Raw genomic sequence first — 20771 nt, 5'->3', positions numbered from 1 at the left:
GACAGACCATTGCCATGCAACTTGATACATTCTGAATCCAGCAAAAGAAAGAGGAAGCTGAGAGGGCTTTGGCCATCTTCTGCCCCAGGTGTACAAGGAAGCACCCTAAGAACGAGTGCCCATTACATTCAGTAGAGGTATGTTTCGTTTGTGAGGAGGACCACCCCATAAACCAATGCCCAACCTTACCTGGGCTTAAAGCCATGTACCAAGGAACGGAGGCACCCACTGAACCTCTCTACTTCCTCAACCAAAGGAGGCCACATGGACCTAGACCTTACCAGTAGGGGATGCAAGGGACATCCCAAGCTTATTATAGCCCCAACCAATCTGCTCCTATGCCTTCCTGGGGTCCCCCTGCTCATCCTTCCTGGTCTGTGCCTCCTCCATGGTCTTACCCACCTCAATACCATACTCAGCCCACTACTCATTCGTTTCACCCACATGTCCAGCCACAACCTCAGTGGAATGCACCTCAACCGGGGTGGAGGCCCCAGTACAACACTCCTCCCGCCATTTTGCCTCCACCACCAGCTCAGTCACAACCATTACCTCCTTCTCCTCCAAGACAAACCCAAATGCCTGCTCAACCGAACTCGAACCCCAACAACCGACAGGCCCAACAGGTATATACTGGGGAAGCAACATGCCCTACCTATGCTGTGGAGATCCAGGAGATCAACCTGCGATCTGGAAAGACTCTTCCTGATCGCCAACCTCCTCCCCCAGAGGACGAGGAATACAAGCAGGAAAGTGAACCAAAAGCCATTCCACCCTTTCCTGAGAGACTAACAGCAACCACACAACCCAACCCAGAAGAGAATGAGCTTTTGGGGGAACTCAAGCAGTTGTGTGTGAAAATACCACTTCTCAAAGCCATCAAAGATGTACCGATATACAACAAATTGGTTAAGGAAAAGCGTTTCAGGCACCCAGGCAGGCGAAAAAGGGATGCCTCAACCATCAATGTCATAGGACAACTGTCTGATCTTATGTTGGGGCAAGTTATCTGTCCAAAGTATCTGGATCTTGGGAGTCTTGTAGTTGATGTCCAAATCAATGGCACCATCATACCCCACACTTTGATTGATTTAGGGGCTGCCATTAATGTGATGACCAGGGATACCATGCTCAAACTCAACCTTCAGGGTTCCTTAAGAAAGACCTCGACAGTCCTGCAGCTAGCAGATCGCTCCACCATGACTCCCGAAGGGATTGTGGAGGATGTCTTGGTCTCTGTTGACTCTTGGGAGTACCCTGCGGACTTCTTGGTTCTTCAACCAAAGGAAAAGCTTACTGGATTACCCCTTATTTTGGGAAGGCCTTGGTTAGCCACTGCGGATGCTTACATAAGCTGCTGAGCAGGAAACATGACCATCAAAAATGGTCCTATGTCCAAGCAGCTAGTCCTATACCCTCCTGCCCAACCTCTATTAGAGCATGACTTACCACTTTGGTTGGAAGAAGGAGAAGAGGATGAGGTGTACTCTGCACCCTTGTGCACCCTAGAAACCACCAGGGGAGGTCCTCAAACCGAGGATGATTTGATTGAGACCTTGATTCAGAATCCACCTCCCAATGCATTGTCCTTAGAGAAATTGGTGGAGGATACCCAAGTCAGCACCTTAGTGGACCTTTGTGTGACCAATCCAATCAATCCCAGAGTAAAAAATGTGGAGTTTGGCCCTGAGAGAACGTTAAAGATCAGCTCCTCCCTATCTCCTTCCCAGGAAAAGGATCTATGTAGTCTGTTGGCCAGTCATCTAGATGCTTTTTCTTGGAGCTATAAGGAGATGAAAGGAGTCCATCCTTTGGCCTGTACCCATCACATCTACATCAAAGAATATTGTAAACTGGTCAGGAAACCTCAAAGGAGAATGAATCCAGCCCTTAAGGACATTGTCAAAGAAGAATTGCAAAAACTGTTGGATGCAGGATTCATCTACCCCATCTCGGATAGCGAGTGGATGTCCCCTCTGGTGTTGGTTCCCAAGAAAAATGGGAAGTGGAGAATCTGTGTGGACTACCGAGAACTAAACAAAGCCACCAAGAAAGACCACTTTCCTCTACCCTTCATAGATCAAGTGTTGGATGGACTGGCAGGGAAGAAGTTTTTCTCTTTCCTAGATGGGTTTAGGGGGTATAATTAGATCCAAATCAGCCCGGAAGACCAAGATAAGACCACCTTCACTTGTCCTTGGGGTACCTTTGCTTACCGAGTTCTTCCCTTTGGGCTATGCAACGCTCTTGCCACCTTCCAGAGAGCCATCTTGAGCATCTTTTCTGAGCTGGTCCATGATTCGGTGGAGATCTATATGGATGACTTCACTCCTTATGGGTCCAACTTCCAAGAAGCATTGTCCAATATGGGAAAAGTCCTAACCAAGTGCATTGAGATGAACCTGTCCCTTAGTCCTGAAAAATGTGAATTCTTGATGACTGAAGGGACCGTGCTAGGACATACCATTTCTCGCCAAGGGTTACAGGTGGATCCTAACAAAATTGCTCTCATCAAAAAGGTTCCACCCCCTCATAAGGTAAGAGATGTTCGAAGTTTCTTAGGCTTGGCAGGATACTATAGAAGATTCATTAAAGACTTCAGCAAGCTAGCCTCGCCATTGTTTGGCCTCTTAGCAAAAGATGTTGAGTTTAAATGGACTGACGATTGTCAGAGGGCTCTGAATGAATTAAAGGATAAGTTGGTGTCTGCCCCAATCTTGAGAGGTCCAAATTGGGCCCTACCTTTCCACATCCACACTGATGCCTCGAACAAAGCCATAGGGGCAGCCTTAGGACAAGTTGAACAAAAAATTCCATACGCCATATACTTTGTCAACAAAAACTTATCCAAGGCAGAACTGAAATATACCGTAACTGAGAAAGAATTCTTGGCCGTGGTCCATGCCCTGAACAAGTTCCGACACTACATCACTGGCTATCAAACATTTGTACATATTGATCATGCTGCAATTAGATATTTAATGAATAAACCAGATGTGAATGATCGTATTATTAGATGGTTACTTTTGTTGCAGCAGTTTGATTTGACTATCGTTGACAAACTAGGTAAAGAAAATGTTGTTGCTGACTTCTTGTCTAGATTGGATTTGCCTGCAGGTGAGGATGGAACAGTGGATGACCAGATGCTAGATGAACATCTGTTTGCTATCTCAGTACTCTCTCCATGGTTTACTGATATAGCAAACTACCTTGTCTCAGCACAGTTCCCTCTGCACCTATCCTCAAAAGAGAAGAGCAGAATCGTAAGGAAGAGTGCCTCATTCACTTGGATCGGGGGCAACCTGTTCAAGCTTGGCCCTGATCAGATCTTAAGGCGTTGTGTAAGGGAGGAGGAAGTCTTTGACATCCTCCTAACCTTTCATGACGGGCCTTGTGGAGGAAATTTTGCAGCCAAGAGGACTGCCTTCAAAATTCTACAGGCAGGCTACTATTGGCCCATGCTTCATCAAGATGTCAGAAGATATATCAGCCAATGTGACCGATGCCAAAGGATGGGGAAACCGACTCCAAGGGACGAAATGCCTCTCCAACCTCAAGTGACTCTTGAGCCATTTGAGAAGTGGGGTATGGATTTTGTGGGTCCTATCAATCCTCCTTCAAGGCAAAGGTCTTACAGCATTGTGTGCACAGACTATCTGACAAAGTGGGTAGAAGCCAAGGCAATCAAAGCAGCGGCAGAAGAAAAGGTGGCTGAGTTTTTAAGAGAAAACATCTTCTACAAATTTGGCTACCCAAGAGAGCTAGTCACCGATCAAGGAAGCCAGTTCACCTCCAACTTAATTGAAGACCTACTCGCTCATCACAAGATCAAGCATAGGACTTCCACCCCCTATCATCCTCAAGAAAATGGGCAGGTGGAAGTCACCAATAGAGCATTAGAAGGGATCTTGACTAAGGTGGTGAGCAGCAGTAGAAAAGATTGGGCAGATCGCCTGGTTGAGGCCACTTTGGATTACAACACCACTTGGAAGACCACAACCGGCTTCACACCTTATGAGCTGGTCTATGGGAAGAGAGCTTTGCTGTCAATTGAGTTCGAATACAACACATTAAGGATGGCAGCTCAGCTGGACCTAGATCTCAGCCATGCCCAACAAGAAAGGTTATTGCAGCTGAATGGGTTAGACGAGCACCGAATGCAGGCCCTTCTCCACTCAGAAGTGGTTCAACTTCAGAGGAAGGTATGGCATGACCGGCACCTCAATGACAAGCAATTCCAGCCGGGAGATTGGGCGCTGTTGTACGATTCCAGACATAAGGATTTTAAGGGGAAGCTGAGAACAAGATGGTTGGGACCATATGCAGTAGAGAAGTGTAATGACAATGGGTCTATTCTTATTCGGACCATTGATGAGGAAGCCATCCCCATGCTCGTCAATGGGCATCGACTAAAGATCTACAGGAAACCTCTTTCGAGGCAAGAATTCATCAAAACTGTGGAAAAATCAGTGCTGGTCATAGAGAAGGGTTCTGCCTCTGTTTTGGGCATACCCTGAGCATCAAAATAAATAAATAAATAAATAAAGATCCTTGGTTGAAAACCTTTCTGAGGCTCCCAAGGCAGATGGTAGGGGTGAAAACCTCATTGAGGCGCCCCTGCTGTCTCTCTGAAAATTTTTGAATAAAAAAGACCCTTGGGTGAAAACCTCTCTGAGGCGCTCAAGGCAGATGGTAGGGGTGAAAACCTCACTGAGGCGCCCCTGCTGTCTCCCAAAAAAAAAAAAAAAAAAAACAAACAAACAAACAAACAAAGAAAAAGAAAACAGAAAAGAAGGAGGCAGAAACAGGAAAACAGGCTCAAGATTTGACAATTCATGCAGGTTGTAGGTATTCCATACAGAAAAGGAGGTCTCTCAACTCAAGGACAAGGGTCCCTACCACGCTACCAGGTGACCTCACCAGCACTCCCTCCAGAAACATTCATCTCTTCCAAGGTCTGGGCACGATTTGGTCACAGTTTAGCCTTCTACAGGAAGCTACAGGACTTTCTACAGGAAGTTCTGTATTTCTACAGGAAACTTCCTGTAGAATCTTTGGACGACCCATAACCGACTGTGTAGAAGAATGTGAAGCCCAAGGTCCAATCACGAGGCATGCAACCAATGTTTTTCTCCATCACCCACTGATGTCGCCTCCTTCTACCACCCCTGCTGCCATACAATTGAAATACCTGCACAGTCAAATCAGAACGTTGGATTCTCAGAAGAAACAATTCTCAAATGGAATAAAGCATGCAGAGGCCCAATGCGCTACTTATCAAGGCAATCCGAGGACCCTGCAACCGTGACCGTGATTCCACCATTTCGGCATGCACCCTAGGAGGGGAAACGGCTACAGGATATCCTACCGGAATCCTGTAGCAGTTGATCCAGCTAGAGCATACACCATGAAGAAACCTGCAACTCATAAAGCTGGCGCATGCACCATCCACAGCCAGGCAACTGGTCTCGTAACCAGCAGCAGTCAGCAAGAAGGAGCTCCCGTGCCTGTGCGTGAAGCAGCAGCAAGTGGATCCGTCACCCTCGTCCTGAAGCATGAAAATAACGTCGCGGCCGCACAGGTAAGTGCCTCACCCTGTTTTGTCAAATTAGATGAACAATGCTCTAAAATGTGCGTGAATATGAAAATGAATGGGTTGAGCAAGTCGGGTAGCCATTCAACTGGCCACCACAACCAATCCGACGGTCTCGTCCGATCCGAAAAGCGTTGGTTGTGTCAAACAAGACAGGAAATGGACACGTGGGAAGCGTCCAGTCGGAGAGAAGCAGCGATCTAACAGAAATGGCGGCGGTAGATATGCAGGGAATGATTCGGCAGTCAGGCAGACTTACAGTGGAATGATAGCAGGTGACGTCGTCCAACGGGTTGGCGGGGACAGCTCACCCCTGCGCCACGAATTCCGCAGGGATTCAAATCCACCAGCTGGATCGCGTATGGCACTCCACTCATTTATCCTCAACCGGTTTGCAGTCGAGTACGCATCCGAAATTTCCTGAAGGCTGTTACTCCGAGTCCTCGGCCTGTTCAAACGTTCTGTGGTTGCACAGAAGGCCCAGAACCACTGAAGCACTCTCCAGAACCCGTGCATGACCTCTACAGGAAGCTGCGCTACAGGAAGCTCAACGCTACGGAGGAAATTAAACTGTTCACGTCAAAGGTGGCAAGTTTGGAACGAGGTAAGCCTGAACATAGTCCTCCCATGCAATTGGTTCGAAGGGTGGTGAAGTCGACGTCTTAAAAGGGTAGAATTACAGTCTGTGCATGAATTTGCAAGCGTCGTCTTACTTCTGCATGAGAATTGTCGTCGTAGTGTGTATGCGGGGTTTTCTACAGGGTTTGGTTCATGATTGAGCCACTGTCAAGGCTCACCTGTAGACAGTCGTGAATTTATCAACTGTGTGCATGATAGAGGCGTAACTCTGCGCTCTGTCTAAGGAAATCCCAAAGGTCCATCTTTTTATACGCGCCAGCCAGCTCAGACCAACACAGCAAGCTTTTACCATGCTGGGTGGGTTCATTAGGAAAGAGCCTACAGACTCAAAGAAGCTACGGGAAACCCCTGAGGTGGTAGAACTGTTCTCTCGTGCCCGGTGGATGTCATTCTGTGACAAACTTCAAGGTTACAATGACGAGGTTGCAGAAGAATTCCTGCGAGCTTTGCAGCCAAAGTCAAAAACGCTGGCCGTTGTCAATTTCAGAGGTTTTACCCTCAGACTCACCCCACAGTTCATTAGCAGGGTCATTGATCTCCCGATGGGGGTACCTTGGGATAAGGAGGAGAGAAAACTGGGCCAGAAGGCTAAGAAGGAGTTCTTTCTGCCGGAGGAACAATTCTCAGAGGACAAGAAAAGAGTTCGAAGAGCCAGCCTACAGCCGCTCTTGAGTGAGGTCAGCCTCCAAATTATGAAGTATATCACGTGCGAGGGGCGATTCAGCATCGTGTATGGATACCATTTCCGGCTGCTCACAGAACTTAGGCACCAAATGGACCTACCCTCAGAAAAAAAGTTGAGCATTCCTTACTTCCTCCTGCAGTCCATGACTGAATGTGCCACCAAATTAAGAGAGGGAACGCCAGACCAGGTAGCCCATCATGGGCTCATTAAGCTCCTCGTGGAGGATGCACTCCACACGTACACCGTCCCTCTCTCCTGGGAAGCCTTTCGAAATTTGACTAAGGATGATGACATCCAAATTTTGGCTGAGGAGCTCACCTCCTCCAGCAGCGAGGAGAAGGAACCAATTCAAACAGAGAAGAAAGGAAAAGGCCAAGAAACCATGGCCAAAGCACCAAAGAAAGAGCACAAGGGGAAACAAGAGAAACACCAGGCTACCAAAACAGAGGATGACAAACCCACATTAACACCCAGGGAGAAAAGATTACAAAGCAGGGTGGCAAGGACTGAACAAGTCCACGTCAGTGAAGGCACCTCTAAGGCAGCCTCAGCAAAGTCAAAAGACAAAGCACCCTTAGCCAAGCAGGCTAAAACGGTGCCATCTGTGTCTACAGGAAAATTAAAAACGGCTTCTACAAGAAGCCAGAAATCAGCCGCTACAAGGCTTTCTACAGGAAGCCCTGAGAAAGGAAAACAGAAGGGGAAGACGGCCGAAATCCTTGCTAGGGAGGCAGTAGCTGTGCTGGCCACCCTAAGTACCCCTCCCAAGCCAAAGGAAAAATGAAAGAGGGAGACCCCTCTGTATTTCAAAGCAAGGAGAAGTGTAAGAATCAAAACAGGCAGGCCCCAACCTCCATCCAGCGACCCAATTACCATAGAAGACACCCCTACCTTGCCAAGGGAGAGGTACCCCTCAAAAATATCAGTCACTTATGAGCGGGGGAGCCCGAAGACAACTGCCTGGAAGGAGAGAATGGAAAGGTTAGGTTCAAAAACCCCTCTACAGGATGCTGAGGCCGTTCTACAGGAAACATTGGCCAGGCTCAAGGAGACCGAAAGAATGGAGGGAGAGGCAGCCACATCACCACCAAGGGAAGAAGGGGTAGAGCCACGAAGGGAAGAAGAGGTAGAGCATATTCCGGAACCTAGTCCCCAGCCAAGCTTGAGCTCTTATTATAACTTTTTGGAGGCTGGAAAAATTATGCCATAGAAATTCACGGTGCCGCTTTTCTTTGCGTTGGAGGAAGAAAGATTGAGAACCCACACATGGATGAGGATAGCTAAATCTAAAGGAGTAGCAGATATAGGCCCCTTGGAGGAACAACTCAAGGAGGCAAGAAGAGAATTAGCTATGGAAAAACACGTGGGAAACTGCCAGCGGGTATTTCTACAGGAAGAGAATGAGAAACTCAAACTGCAGCTACAGGAACAGAGGAAAGAAAGGGGCACAGCATCAGAGGACACTATAGCAGAACCTCAAGGCAAAGAAGGAATGCAAGTTGGTCTTGGGGAACTAAACTAGCATCTACAGGAAAGGGAATTGCAAGCACAAATCGAGATACAAGCTCTCAAACAGCAGTTGCAACAAAAAGAGACACAACTGGCCTGCATGGCCAGTTGGGACATGGATGTTGTACAATGTAAACAACCGGCCAAATCTTATGGCCTATACGTATGGGACCAGTGGCTGCAATTCCAAATTAATGCATTGGCACAGAGGGGTATCTCCCAAATCCAAGACCCCTAGCAGTTCACAGATTTATGCAATAGCAGTTCAACAGAGGACAAGGCCAAGCTATCGGAGTTCTACCTCCATAATTTGGCCCTTCCTAATGTAACTTCATGGGATCCCAACACAGTCATGGGAGATATGCAGTTGATGGCATTTACCTCATGGTTGAACCATGAAGAAAAGAGAGCAGCAGAGGTCAAAGAGGTCATGAACCGAGAATTACATGAACCACTGCTGATTAGAGCAGAGCCAGGGGACCCCACTGCATTGATATCAGCCCACCAACACTTAGCAACAGACTCTCAGGCTTTATTAAAATACATGGATCAGCAGGCTCAGGCCATAGCACATTTCGAGGATATGGAGCGATTATTAGGGGACAATTGTGTTCATGCTTGCACCCGCCAGTGGAACACATTGTCCCACAGCCTCAAAATCAGGGAATATCACACTCCAACTCGAATGAGGGAAGCTCTAGTACGGGTGCCCCTCTAAAAGAAGTCCATACAAAACCTCTAAGCCAGCTGGATTGGCCTCAAGCTAAGCCCACCTTTGCTTTTGGGATTGATGGAAGGCAGCACAGAGAAAGAAGAGCATAAGCAGTGGGAAGAGGTGGAAAGGAAGGCTGGGTTCCATGACAGTGAGGAGGATACTACTTCAGAAGCCTGGGATGTGAGAGTGGCGGTGAAAGCAATGAAGGACGAGGAGATGGATTAGTTGCTCAGGGATGTGCAATCATTTTAGCAGGGGGGTGATGATGAGCCCCAAATTTGGTAACATTTTGGGCTCATTTGGCCTAACTACCCTTTCTCAATCCTTCATTTTTCATAACTTTTGCATCATTTTTTAGTATGTTTATGTCATTTGTACGAATAAGGGTAGTCACTATTCCTAGGTGGCTAACACGTGCTCATTTCAGGATTTTTTGACACATGTTGGAGCAAAACCGAGCAGACAAGGGCTAGGAGACAACCAAGGTTGGGTTGAGGATTCGTAGGGGGGTTGTCTATGGCATTAAATAGCCTCCCTCGGTATCTTCACCCCCAACTCCGAGCTCCAAAGGCCACCAAAACCAGATCTAGAAGGCAGCCAAACAGATTTTGTGGAAGCAGCTGTTCACTCCCAGTTTGGTCAGCCAAGTCCCATAGATTTAGGAGGCCAGCAAGGGCCTCGTGGTGTATAAATGTGAAAGCTTCAACCTTCGAGAGGAACTTTTGAAAAACTTTTGCACATTCTGCACTACAAGCTGCTAGCTCTGTTTTGTTCTTTTGTAGCCATTATTGGCATGACCCTTGACTTATGATTATTATTTTTTAATGGGAAGCAGTCATATTTGATATCAGCTCTGAGTTTTTTTATGAGCCATAGCTCTCGGGGTTGGGCCCAACCTGAGAGCCTAGGGCCTCCTTCTTTGTATTGATATCTTTCCTTTCAGCATTATGATTTTCCTTGTATGCATTTGAAACGCAGTTTGTTGAGCTAGATTTCGTTGTGTGGTTAAGTAGGTCATTGTTGAAGAATAGAGTTGCTTCAGATGTCTAGAATAGATTAACGAGATAAGAATTGATAAAATCTTCAGAAAAGGGTTGCCTGCACTCTCATTTTCACCTCTTTCTAGGGGCTGGAATTGCAGACAGTGCTGCCCAACAAAAACACTAGTTTGCTTACCCATGCAATCTTTGGTGCAATGTTTTCATTTGTAGGAGTTAGTCATGTGTTCAGATCTTTTGGAATGTTTCTTTGCTTAAGTGCTGTACATGGTTCTCTTTAGAAATAACGCTGTTGTTCATTGGTTTCGTTGACAGTTAGGATAGACTGGTTAATATTTTGATTGTGTGCAGGACGTGGTTGATTTGGTTAAGTATACACTGTGCGGTGCATCTCCATCACTCTCTCGTCCATCTAAGCTTCATCCATGCCAACTACTCCATCTCCAAGTTAGGTCCCTCGTCTCACAACTACTTTTCTGCCCACGTAACCCTACCTTCTTGCTCTTCCATTGCTTCAGCCTTCTTTAAGACAAGTTAGCTTCCCACACCCTCTCATCACTTCATCCCTCGGTCACTGAGTCATTTCAGACCCCTACCCTACCTCCCTATCCATTCATGCATCCTCTTTCACTCACCCATCATCCAAAATCCAACCTTAGAACATCCTGTAGAAATTCTGAACATCCGTTAGAACCCCTGCAGACTTCCTGTAGAAGCTCACAAATGAGGTTTCTTGGTAGCCAAACTTTGTGAAACTCTCCGGAAGGGTGTTAGGGACTCCTTAGACCCCTGCTGAACCTTCCCAACCTTTTCCAAGCCTTTCGCCTCCTTGATTCGCCCTTGCACAGTAAAAAGCTAGTTAAAAGCATCTGCATGATAACTCAAATAACTTATTCAAAAATACAAAAAGATGTGTTCTTCAGATAGAGACAACATAGGCATGTGAATTTTACCTTTGTAGGAGTAATGGCATCTTTTTCAATAGTTCGCATCTTCTCCTTTGCATCAGTAGGAGTAGCTGGTAACATTAGGGTTTGCTAGGGTTTTTGCTACTTTTTGGCTTTTAGTTTCTTTCTGCAAGTAGATCAGTTTCTTTTGAGTTAGCTTCCATCTATCAGTTAAAAAGCTTCTTCTAAGAGCCCATAGAAGTTGGCTTAAGCCCCTAGCGGACTTGTGCCAGCTGACCAAGTGACAGCTGCGACAAGAGCTAGTACTTGTGCATACATCACCGTCGCTTCCAAGTTTGTTACGAACTACCGGGTTGATAAAAGTAAAGAAGGGAGTCGCAAGAGTTGCATCATTTTTGGATTTATTTCAATCCAAAAATTGGAGAAAAAATTAAATACAAACATGCATTTACAATAACACAACATGTAAAATTGTTCTCACCAATTCATTCAACTAACATTACTTGCAAAACTAACATTACTTGGAAACCATGCATTGCAAGCTTTGTATAACCCAATATCAAAGTGTTGTGTAGTTAATGTGGAGTCCAAATGGCATTTCATTATGTACTTCATAAAAACATGAATCTAATTTAAGTGAGTGCAAAAAAAAATACATTGAAATTTCAATATAATGGTGCAATATAATGAATTCTTCACATAAAACAACATGAGAAGCTAATCTACAGAATTACTACGTTGCCCACAATTTTCTGCCACTTTGTGATGGATTGTCCACCGAGCAATGAGAGAACAAAATCTGTATGTATCATTTTAATATTGTTAAACAAAGTTGTATTTATTTGTTTAAAAAAAAAGAAAAGAAAATTCATTGGACTTTATGCTTTTAAATAGACTATATTAGAGAAGAATACTATAGGAAGAACCACGGGTTATCAAAACGTGGAGCCATTTGCATAACATGACAATATATTTTCTATAATTTTAATTTTTAATTTTATGTAATTCACTTAGTCAAAATGTTTTCATAACAATGAGAACAAAACATTACAACATCTCTTCTATACTAAAGTAGAAAAAATCTCTCAACACAATTATACTTTAAAATTTAAAAAATAATTCACAATCAATATTATATACTATCATTATTAAAATCATAGTATAAGAAACATCCACTTTCTTTAAACTATTTGCTTTAACACATATATAAAGCTAATAGACGAAACTAATTTAACCAAATAAATAAATAAATATTTTTTATTATTAAATAAAAATAAATATGTTTCACCCTTTTCATTATCATCAAAAACAAACTTAAAAAGCACAAAGACGCTGGATAAAGAGTATATCAAAAGGAATCATATTTAGACATGACACGACATCCTCATAAGTTTGAGGGAACCGAAGGGATTTAACTAAAACTCCAACCATGCACTTTACATGTCTACTTTGATTTACCAATAAAAAACTATTTACTTTTTAATGTTCCATGAACCTCCTTTAAAAAAGCATGTGTCCCCCACATGAAAGATTTATTTTCATATGCTCAAACATTATAAAAATATTTGTTTCATTTTAATGGTAAAGTATTTACCTTTTCAATTCTCTATAGCATTAACTTTTTGAGTTTGATAGTTTTTTAAGTGTCATATATTGGTAGAGTTTGATAGTTTTTTAGAGTGTCATATATTGGTAGAGTTAGATAGTTTTTTAGAGTGTCATATATGGGTAGAGTTGCATGTTTTATGGTGTTGGGTTCTTAAGTGTAAGTTGAAGGAAGAGAATATCTATATGTTTTTATTTTTATTTTTGGTTGGTTTTGACATAATTGTAAGGAGTTTGGGAGATAATTTGGTGTTTTTAAGTTTAGGTTGTTAAAATGGTGTGTCTCGCTTCCTCTCCTATTTTGTAGGTCAAAGTTATATTTAGCATCCTTTCACTTCTTCAATGATGCCTCTTAGACAACGAATGCATTGTAGAAGAGGATGAGGTAGTCATGTTTATAGGGGATAGAGGAGGGTCAGCCCCTTTCCGTATGACTCTGTAGCTTCATATTTCCATGTTGTTACTTTAGAATTACACAAGGAAATAAGTGAGATGGACCCTCTAGATGAGGAGGAACGACAATCTCATTCACATTCAAAGCTGCTTGATGTGGTTTCGAAGAGGAAACCTGACCATGGCTTTTGCATGTGCAGGAAGAAACAATTCCTTTCCTCAATAGCTTTGCATTAGTAAATGCTTGCCCTGTTAAGTCTCATTGTCAAAGATGAGCATGCAGAGAATTATAATGTTTTCTTCTCCTTGGAGGATGTCAAACGAATGCTTCATAATCAATTATTTTTCTTGGATAACTTGGATTCCCATATGGCTCGTGTAGAGGACTGTATTGTGAGTGAATCTGCGATTGGAGATCTTTCAGATCCCCTAGGTTCAAGTGCGCAAGAACTATGAATTATTTCTTCTTCAGAGAATAGTTATCATTGCAAAGTGTTGGGTGTGCTTGAAGGATTTTATTTATTTATTTTATTTTTTATATATATTTTTAAATTTACTTTCTTATGTCCATGTTGCCTGGCCTTCAATGCATGGTTATTGTTCAAGTTGGTGGATATTATAATTCTGGCGTTTTTTAGGATTAGTGTAGTGCTGCGATGCTAGTGGATTTTTCTGCTTCATGCTTTGATTTCCCTTTCTGGAGTTCTCGACTAATATATCGTTTTGGCATCCTATGTTAATTATGGGTTGTAATATGGTGAAATCATATCGAGTTCATGCTTTGTAACTGTGAGGCAGCGATGGTGTTTGGATCTCTTAATTTTGACTTAGTTCCGATGCCATTTTTCTCACTAAATTATTGGTTGAAATAGCGAGGTAGCAGAGTTTGTATCTGACACTTGGCATTTGTAATGGCATTTGTATTGACATTGTATGGAGTTTGTAATGACGTTGGTATGGGCACATGACTTTATTTGTCTAGGCTCTTTTGGTTTCTATATTAAACCTATGTTTGGTCTATGCTTTGTCTATAGTGGCTGCTACAATGAACTGCCTGAGGGAGCATTCTAAATTGACATTGTAAACACTATTCTTTTATTTAATATAAAATGCTTCAATTTATAATTTGTTTATTTTGTTTTGTGCAATTTCTTTATCACAATTTAATTTAGATGAAAATTATATTTCCACTCCTATTTATTGAGACCCTTCTTATTCTACCTCCAAAACTTTAAAAGTATTTTTCATATTAACCATGAAATTCTTCTTCTTCTTCTTTTCTTTTTCTTTTTCTTCTTCTTTTGTTTTTTTTTTTTTTTGCATAGGAAAATATGGGCAGATCAACCCCGAAGGGAATATTTTAAAGCCCGTCAGCCAGACTAGCAGGGCCTAACCCCAAGGGTGTTGAGGAGAATTGACCTTGTGACCTCCCAATCGACGAGGTACTTAACAACGAGGACTCGACCAGTGAGACTAACCCTTGGGAATTAATTCTTGTATTCTCTTAAATGCTAATTTTATTGTGAAGGATTGGTCAACTTACCTTTAAGAAATTCTTAGAATCCTTTTTCTCTTCTCCTTTATATATGTAACCACCTCTATTTTAAAAGGTTTGATACAGTGGTTAGTTGTGTTCATGACAACTATTATATATTTAAAAGTGAACTTTCATATTCGATCTTTTACACTGACTTAGTTATATATTTAGAACTAAATCATTATTAAAAAGAAATTTAAAAATATTTTGAATATATCAAAACATATTAGGTTTTACATTACATATGAGTATAACAAAATATTTTAGATTTTATAATATTTTTCATTTATTCTATTTTGCTTGAAATAACCACTTCATTTCAAATTGATATAGATGAAGAAATATGTTTACATAGATCAAAGTCCCAAAAAAGATTTATAAAAATTTAAATTATAAGATTTTAAAAATCATTATTAATTTTTAAAGGGAATATTTTATATTCTATGCTATTTAAATCAAAAGTAAAAATGATAAAAATCTTTATTTTTTTCCCAAAAAAAAAATGGTAATTTTATTAATATATAATAAAAATTACATATTTAGATGCACAAATATACATAAATTTGGAGTGAATGTCCTATTTGATGTTGTGAAAAGATGCATGCTCAATATTCATTGCCATATATATATAAATATCATTAATAAATATATGTGTTTTATCCCAAGCATACTGTTATAACCAAACTTCATAGCTAAAAAATTGTTTGTCATAAATCTAGAATGTGGCTATTTGAGATCGAAAATTGTTAAACCGATTCGCAAATAGTAGTATTTGGGTTACTTGCATGAGGATATTTTCCCATGAGGGGCGAATATACTCTGAACGGGTGCCCTCTTTATTTTCTTAAATGTGTCAGCTGCCTCTATCCAAGCCTAAACTCCTTTTGGAGAGACCATTTGTGGTTTTATTCTAAGACCTGTAAACATAGTTAAATGAAATGGAAGCAAAATATCAAACTATCTGGGAATTTTTTTTTTAGAGGTGAAAGTGTTGGTGATGCTGCAACCGAGAAATTCCTTTCATCCAATTACTGACTAGTAATGAGTCACCATATATACTTGGCTGATAAATTCTATGCTTTGTTGCCAAAAATAAAAGTTGAGTAGTTTTACATAGTTATTTGTTGCTTCCTTAGGACTTGTGAAAAATATAGATGGCGACTTTCAAAAAAGAAGATAATGCCTCCCGCCCCTACCTTTTTCGGATTTCCTTGGGATGCCGCATCAAAGAAGGCCTGGGGGTGCTCTTGTCAATTTGAGTTTCTTGCCGAGTGTGTGAGAAGACAGGTGAAATCAGTTGCGAGAGAAGGACATAAATATTATTTACTGCAACTCTAGTTGTGGAGGGAGGTTTGTGATAAAAAGGGTTGAATTGTGCTCAAGCCAAATACCCCAAGCAATGGAGAGGAAGGACCTTGTGGGATCTCTAGGAGAAAGAAAAGCTAGACCAAATCTAGAATGCTTCTTGAATCGACAATCCTTCCCAAGAAAAAGAGCACCTTGTTAGAGTTCTCACATCATTCCAAACCGAACAGGCAAAGGTGCAATAATTAAAGAGATGATGAACTGTCTTTGATTAATTTTTACACAAATAGTAGATGTTATGCTCATGCAAATTCCTCTTTTGAAGGTTTTCCCAAGTGGGGGATTTGTTCTTGATTAGTAACCACGCAGATATTTTCGAATTTGGAGGAGATTTAAATTTCCAGATCTAAGGGCCCCACCAAGGGGAGGGAGTGAAAAGAGCTTGGAATGAGAGGAAGATATATCCTTCTTTTGTAATGTACTCCCCAGACTTTGCTACTCCCCAAATTAATGATTCTAGTTTTGGTGATAGTTGGTTGAAAGAATAGTTTAATCTTTTTATATAATCGTTCCATAGAATGCAATTCTCATCTGGAAAGTGAAGGTCTTGAACTGATTTCCAAATAGTGGGCCCAAACACTGTGATATTCCAAGTTGTTTGATTCATAAAGAATATGTTATGATCATGAAGAAAATTCAAGAGATTGTCTAGGAGAAGATGATTATTATTACTGTCAATCCATGGGTCCTCCCAGATTACAACATTCAATTCGTTTCTTATTTTCTAGCATAGACCCTGAGCAATAATAGAGAAGGCTTGAGTAAGAGCATCCCAGATGAAAGAGCCACCTCTGTGTGTTTTGGAAGGATGCCTAATACAATCTAAAATGGGGGAGTCTACCAAATATTTATCTTTAATTTTGTGATCCAAAAGTCCTTCCACTTTGATGAAACATCAGGTTCTCTTGGCATCTAAGGCGGTGGAGAAATGAAGTAAAATTTTCATCCCCAGACTACCATATTTTTGGGATTGCAATGGATTTCCATGAGGGTATGACTAGCTGGAAAATTTCATTTTTACTTGACCATAAGAAGTGTCTTGCTATCTATTTTGTGTTGTGAAGTACCCCTTTTGGGATCCATACAAGAATTTACCAGTATACTAGAATTGCTTTAATTATCAATTTGATTAGGACCAAACATCCTGCTTTGGAGATCCACTTGTTACACCATATGTGAATTTGCTTTTCAATCTTGGCTAGGATCCAAGTCTGATATTTTTGCAGTATTTATTAGGTTTTAAGTAAAATCCAAGGTATTTGAAACCTACCTCTGGATTGGAAAATGGGATATGAAGTTTTTTTACAAACGATAGTGAATCTTCTTGATTTAATTCCCAAAAATATCTAGCTAAATTTTCTCTATTGATTACCATACTAGTGGTCATGTAGAAAGCGAAAAAGATGGAAGCTAAGGTGGAGACATTTTTCAAATATCCTTCACAAAAGATTTTACAAATAAAATATGAGAGATGAAAGAGCCTAACCCAATTCAAACACCTGAGAGTGATCATGGGTGGATAAAATTTGAAAGAAGCCAACTAAGAATTTCTACAACCAACAAGAAGAGGAGGGGTGAGAAAAGGAACCCATGTTTAAGACATTATTCAACATGAAAAAATGTTAAGGAAAAGCCATTGATAAAGATGATGAAAGAAGGCGAGTTGATACATTCTAAGATCAATAAAATCAAGGCAGGGGAAAACCCTAACTGTATCAACAACAAACTGATATAGAGCCAACTGAATCTGTCGAAAGCCTTAGAGAGGTCAATCTTACATATTACTACTTCCTGATTGGAGGCATGGATAGAATGAAAACCCTCTTAGGCCAGACTGATAACATCATGAGTGAGTCAATTATTTAAGAACTTGAATTTCTTAGAGGAAATATGGGCAGATAGAATAGGCTTGATTCTCACAACAATTATTTTGGAGATGATTTTGTAAATGGAGTTGCAAAGGAAATAGGCCTGAATTTTTCAAAGGAGCTGGGATTGCCAATTTTTTTGGGAATTAGTGCTAGAAAGCTGGAGTTGAATGGAGAAATGATTTGTCCTTATGTGTGAGAAAATTCTACCACCCGAAGAAGGTTATCCCTAATAAAATAAAAAAAATGCTTGTACAACTTAATAGAGAGGCTATCTAAACTAGGGATTTTATCATTTTGAAAGGATTTGATGAAAAATTAAAGTTCTTCCTTAGTAATTTCATCCATAAGCTGCTCATTATTTTCTGGCTCAACGAAGCTATGGAAAAGGAGGGAAAATTGGATGATGTGGTTGATGGTCTCTCTTTGGTTTTCTTTGTATAAGTCTTTAAAATGGGCAACCCTTGCATTTGCAATGTCATGGAAAGAGGTGGCTAGGGAACCTTCTGGATTTTGTATTGACTGTATGGAGTAGACATACATTTTATGGATGCTGAAATGATGAAAAAAATTGGTGTTTTCATCACCATCCTTGGCCACAAGGCCCTTCTCTTAAGTCTCCATTCTTATTCCTTGGCAAGGAGGAAGGGTTTTCACTTCTTTTCTAGCTCAATGGCCTGAGAATTTACCTATTTTGACAGACTATTAGAAAATTCATCCTCCATAATAGATTTTAGAGAAGATTCATATGAGAGTTCGTTGGAGTTTTAAGTTTTGCTGAAATTGAATTGTAGGGGAGCTTTGAAAATCAAGGTCAATGGGGATCCAGATAGATTTTATGACCTGTGTAAGGGAAGGATCCTTGAACCAACAAGGATTGAGATTAAAGGGCTAAGCAAATTTGCAAGGTTAGAAGTCATTTAGAGAAGGATGTGGCAGTGATTAGACCCCCCATCCATTTATGTCCATTGACAAATATTCAACGAGGCATCAAGAAACCATTTAGATACAAGGAAGCAGTCGAAATGCTTCCCTATGTAGGCAGGACATGCTCTATTGTTCTACCAGGTAGGGAGGAGATTTGTTGATTATATATCTACAAGACTCACCATATCCAAGAGGCCAATAAGGAATTTAGTAATTGGATCTCAAACATATTTTGTGCCTCAAACTTCATTCGCTCCAAGAGAGAAATTTAGTTCTCCACCAATAATCGATCTACCTTTCTGAAGGTGGCTTTATTTGAGAACAAAGGCCCAAAAATCCTTTTGATCATTATATGGCCTGAAAATGTTTTGCAGCAAAAGGGGATCATATAGTATGCAAGAGTGGAGGTCAGTGTTGTGTCTAGAAGGAAGGGACCACCAATTTAGACCTTGAATTTAGAGTCTTTTGAAGAACAACCAACTGCATCGTTTATAAGAAAGGATGAGCCAAGAAGGATACTAGATAGGGTTGATCAAACACGATCCACACCGATCATAGTTTCTTGAAGCATGAAAATAGAACGGGGATGTAGATCCTCCAAGTGCTTGATGGAGAATTTTGAGGCAAGATTAGCCAAACCCATGCAATTTAGGGAGAGAAATCTCATTTGGAAACCTTGTAGGGGGCTGCTATCTCAAGGGCCCCAAAAATCTATTTTTGTTTTCTACCTCTAATTTATTTGGAATCATTTGATTAAGCTTGTGAAAGGAAGGATTTTGTCCTCTAATAGAGGGATGGACTAAGTCAGGGTTGAAGAAACTGAGATCCCCGAACCCTTCAGGGATAAAGGGTGGAGCCAATGAAGGATTGGCTGATGAGGAGTCCTCAGAGTATAGGGAATGAATATTGTAGCATGGGGAGTTGATGGATAGGTCTGAGGGATAGGTAAAGGGGGGAATGATTGAATAGGGATTAGGGGGATTTAAAGGACGACAGGGGGGAAGAGTGAGGGGAAATGAGGGAAGGGGGAGGAGAGCTCAAGGGAAATCATGCATTCATTTGGTGGCTGTGGGTGAATAATGCCAAAAAAATGCAATTAGTAGAAATAAAATTTGAACCTAAGGTGGTAGGGGACGGAGAGATAGTTGTACCCTAAGGAGGAGGGTGCTTTAAGATGCCACAATCATTAGGTGTCACCAAAGAAAGAGCTTGAGTTTGATTCAAGACCTAATCTTGAGGGGGAGTCGGAGGACCTCGAGTCGATAGCACGTATTTTTGTCCTAGAATGGGAGGAGCTTCGAAAACAACAATGAGATTCTGGTCCTATTATCACTCCAGGAAGCTCTCCTAGGTTGTAGCTCAGAGATGCCTGGTAACATATAATCTTCAATATTTTTCTCTGAACTACTGGAATGGATGATGGTTTGGATCAAGTCAGATAACTGTTTCAACTCTATTTTCACTCAAGACATGCATGAACACCCTCAACTTTACAAGGCTTTAGACCACTAATGCTCAATAGTTTATAGATTCAATGGATAGATGCTGACTGTACCAGCATATGCATACATAAACACATATGAATGGCTAGCTACAAGAAGTAAATGAAGCTTGCAAATCTAATTTATCAATGCAGAGATAAGATGATAGTTATCTGGCATTAGACACATAAGAAAACATGAATAACCTATTCAAGTGCAAGCATAGAATATAAGAGAAAATGGGAATTGAACATGTAACAACAAAAGAAGCTTATATTGCTGGAATGAAGATGAGAAGCTAGAGGAGTAGAGTCTCCACAGTCTCCGAAAGTTGAATCCCTGTTACTCTCAACTTTATAATATTTATAGGCCTTTTACATTGCTCTCGAGCCTTCTGAGGCTCGAGAGGTCTTAATCTATCCTTTCTATCTTTTTAACTGTCTGATGCCATGACTAGGCACGCATGGGCTCAGAGGTTTCTTCTTCTAACAACTGAGTAACTGCATTCTGGTAGTTTGCTGCACTGTCACGGAGCTCACTCCTCCTAG

Source organism: Pinus tabuliformis, chromosome Q (genome assembly GCF_031772625.1).
Source record: "Pinus tabuliformis cultivar Carrire ecotype Pingquan chromosome Q, CPIR1, whole genome shotgun sequence".
NCBI classification, from domain to species: domain Eukaryota; kingdom Viridiplantae; phylum Streptophyta; class Pinopsida; order Pinales; family Pinaceae; genus Pinus; species Pinus tabuliformis.
The sequence above is the reverse complement of the archived record's forward strand: the minus strand, read 5'-3'. Positions refer to the sequence as shown.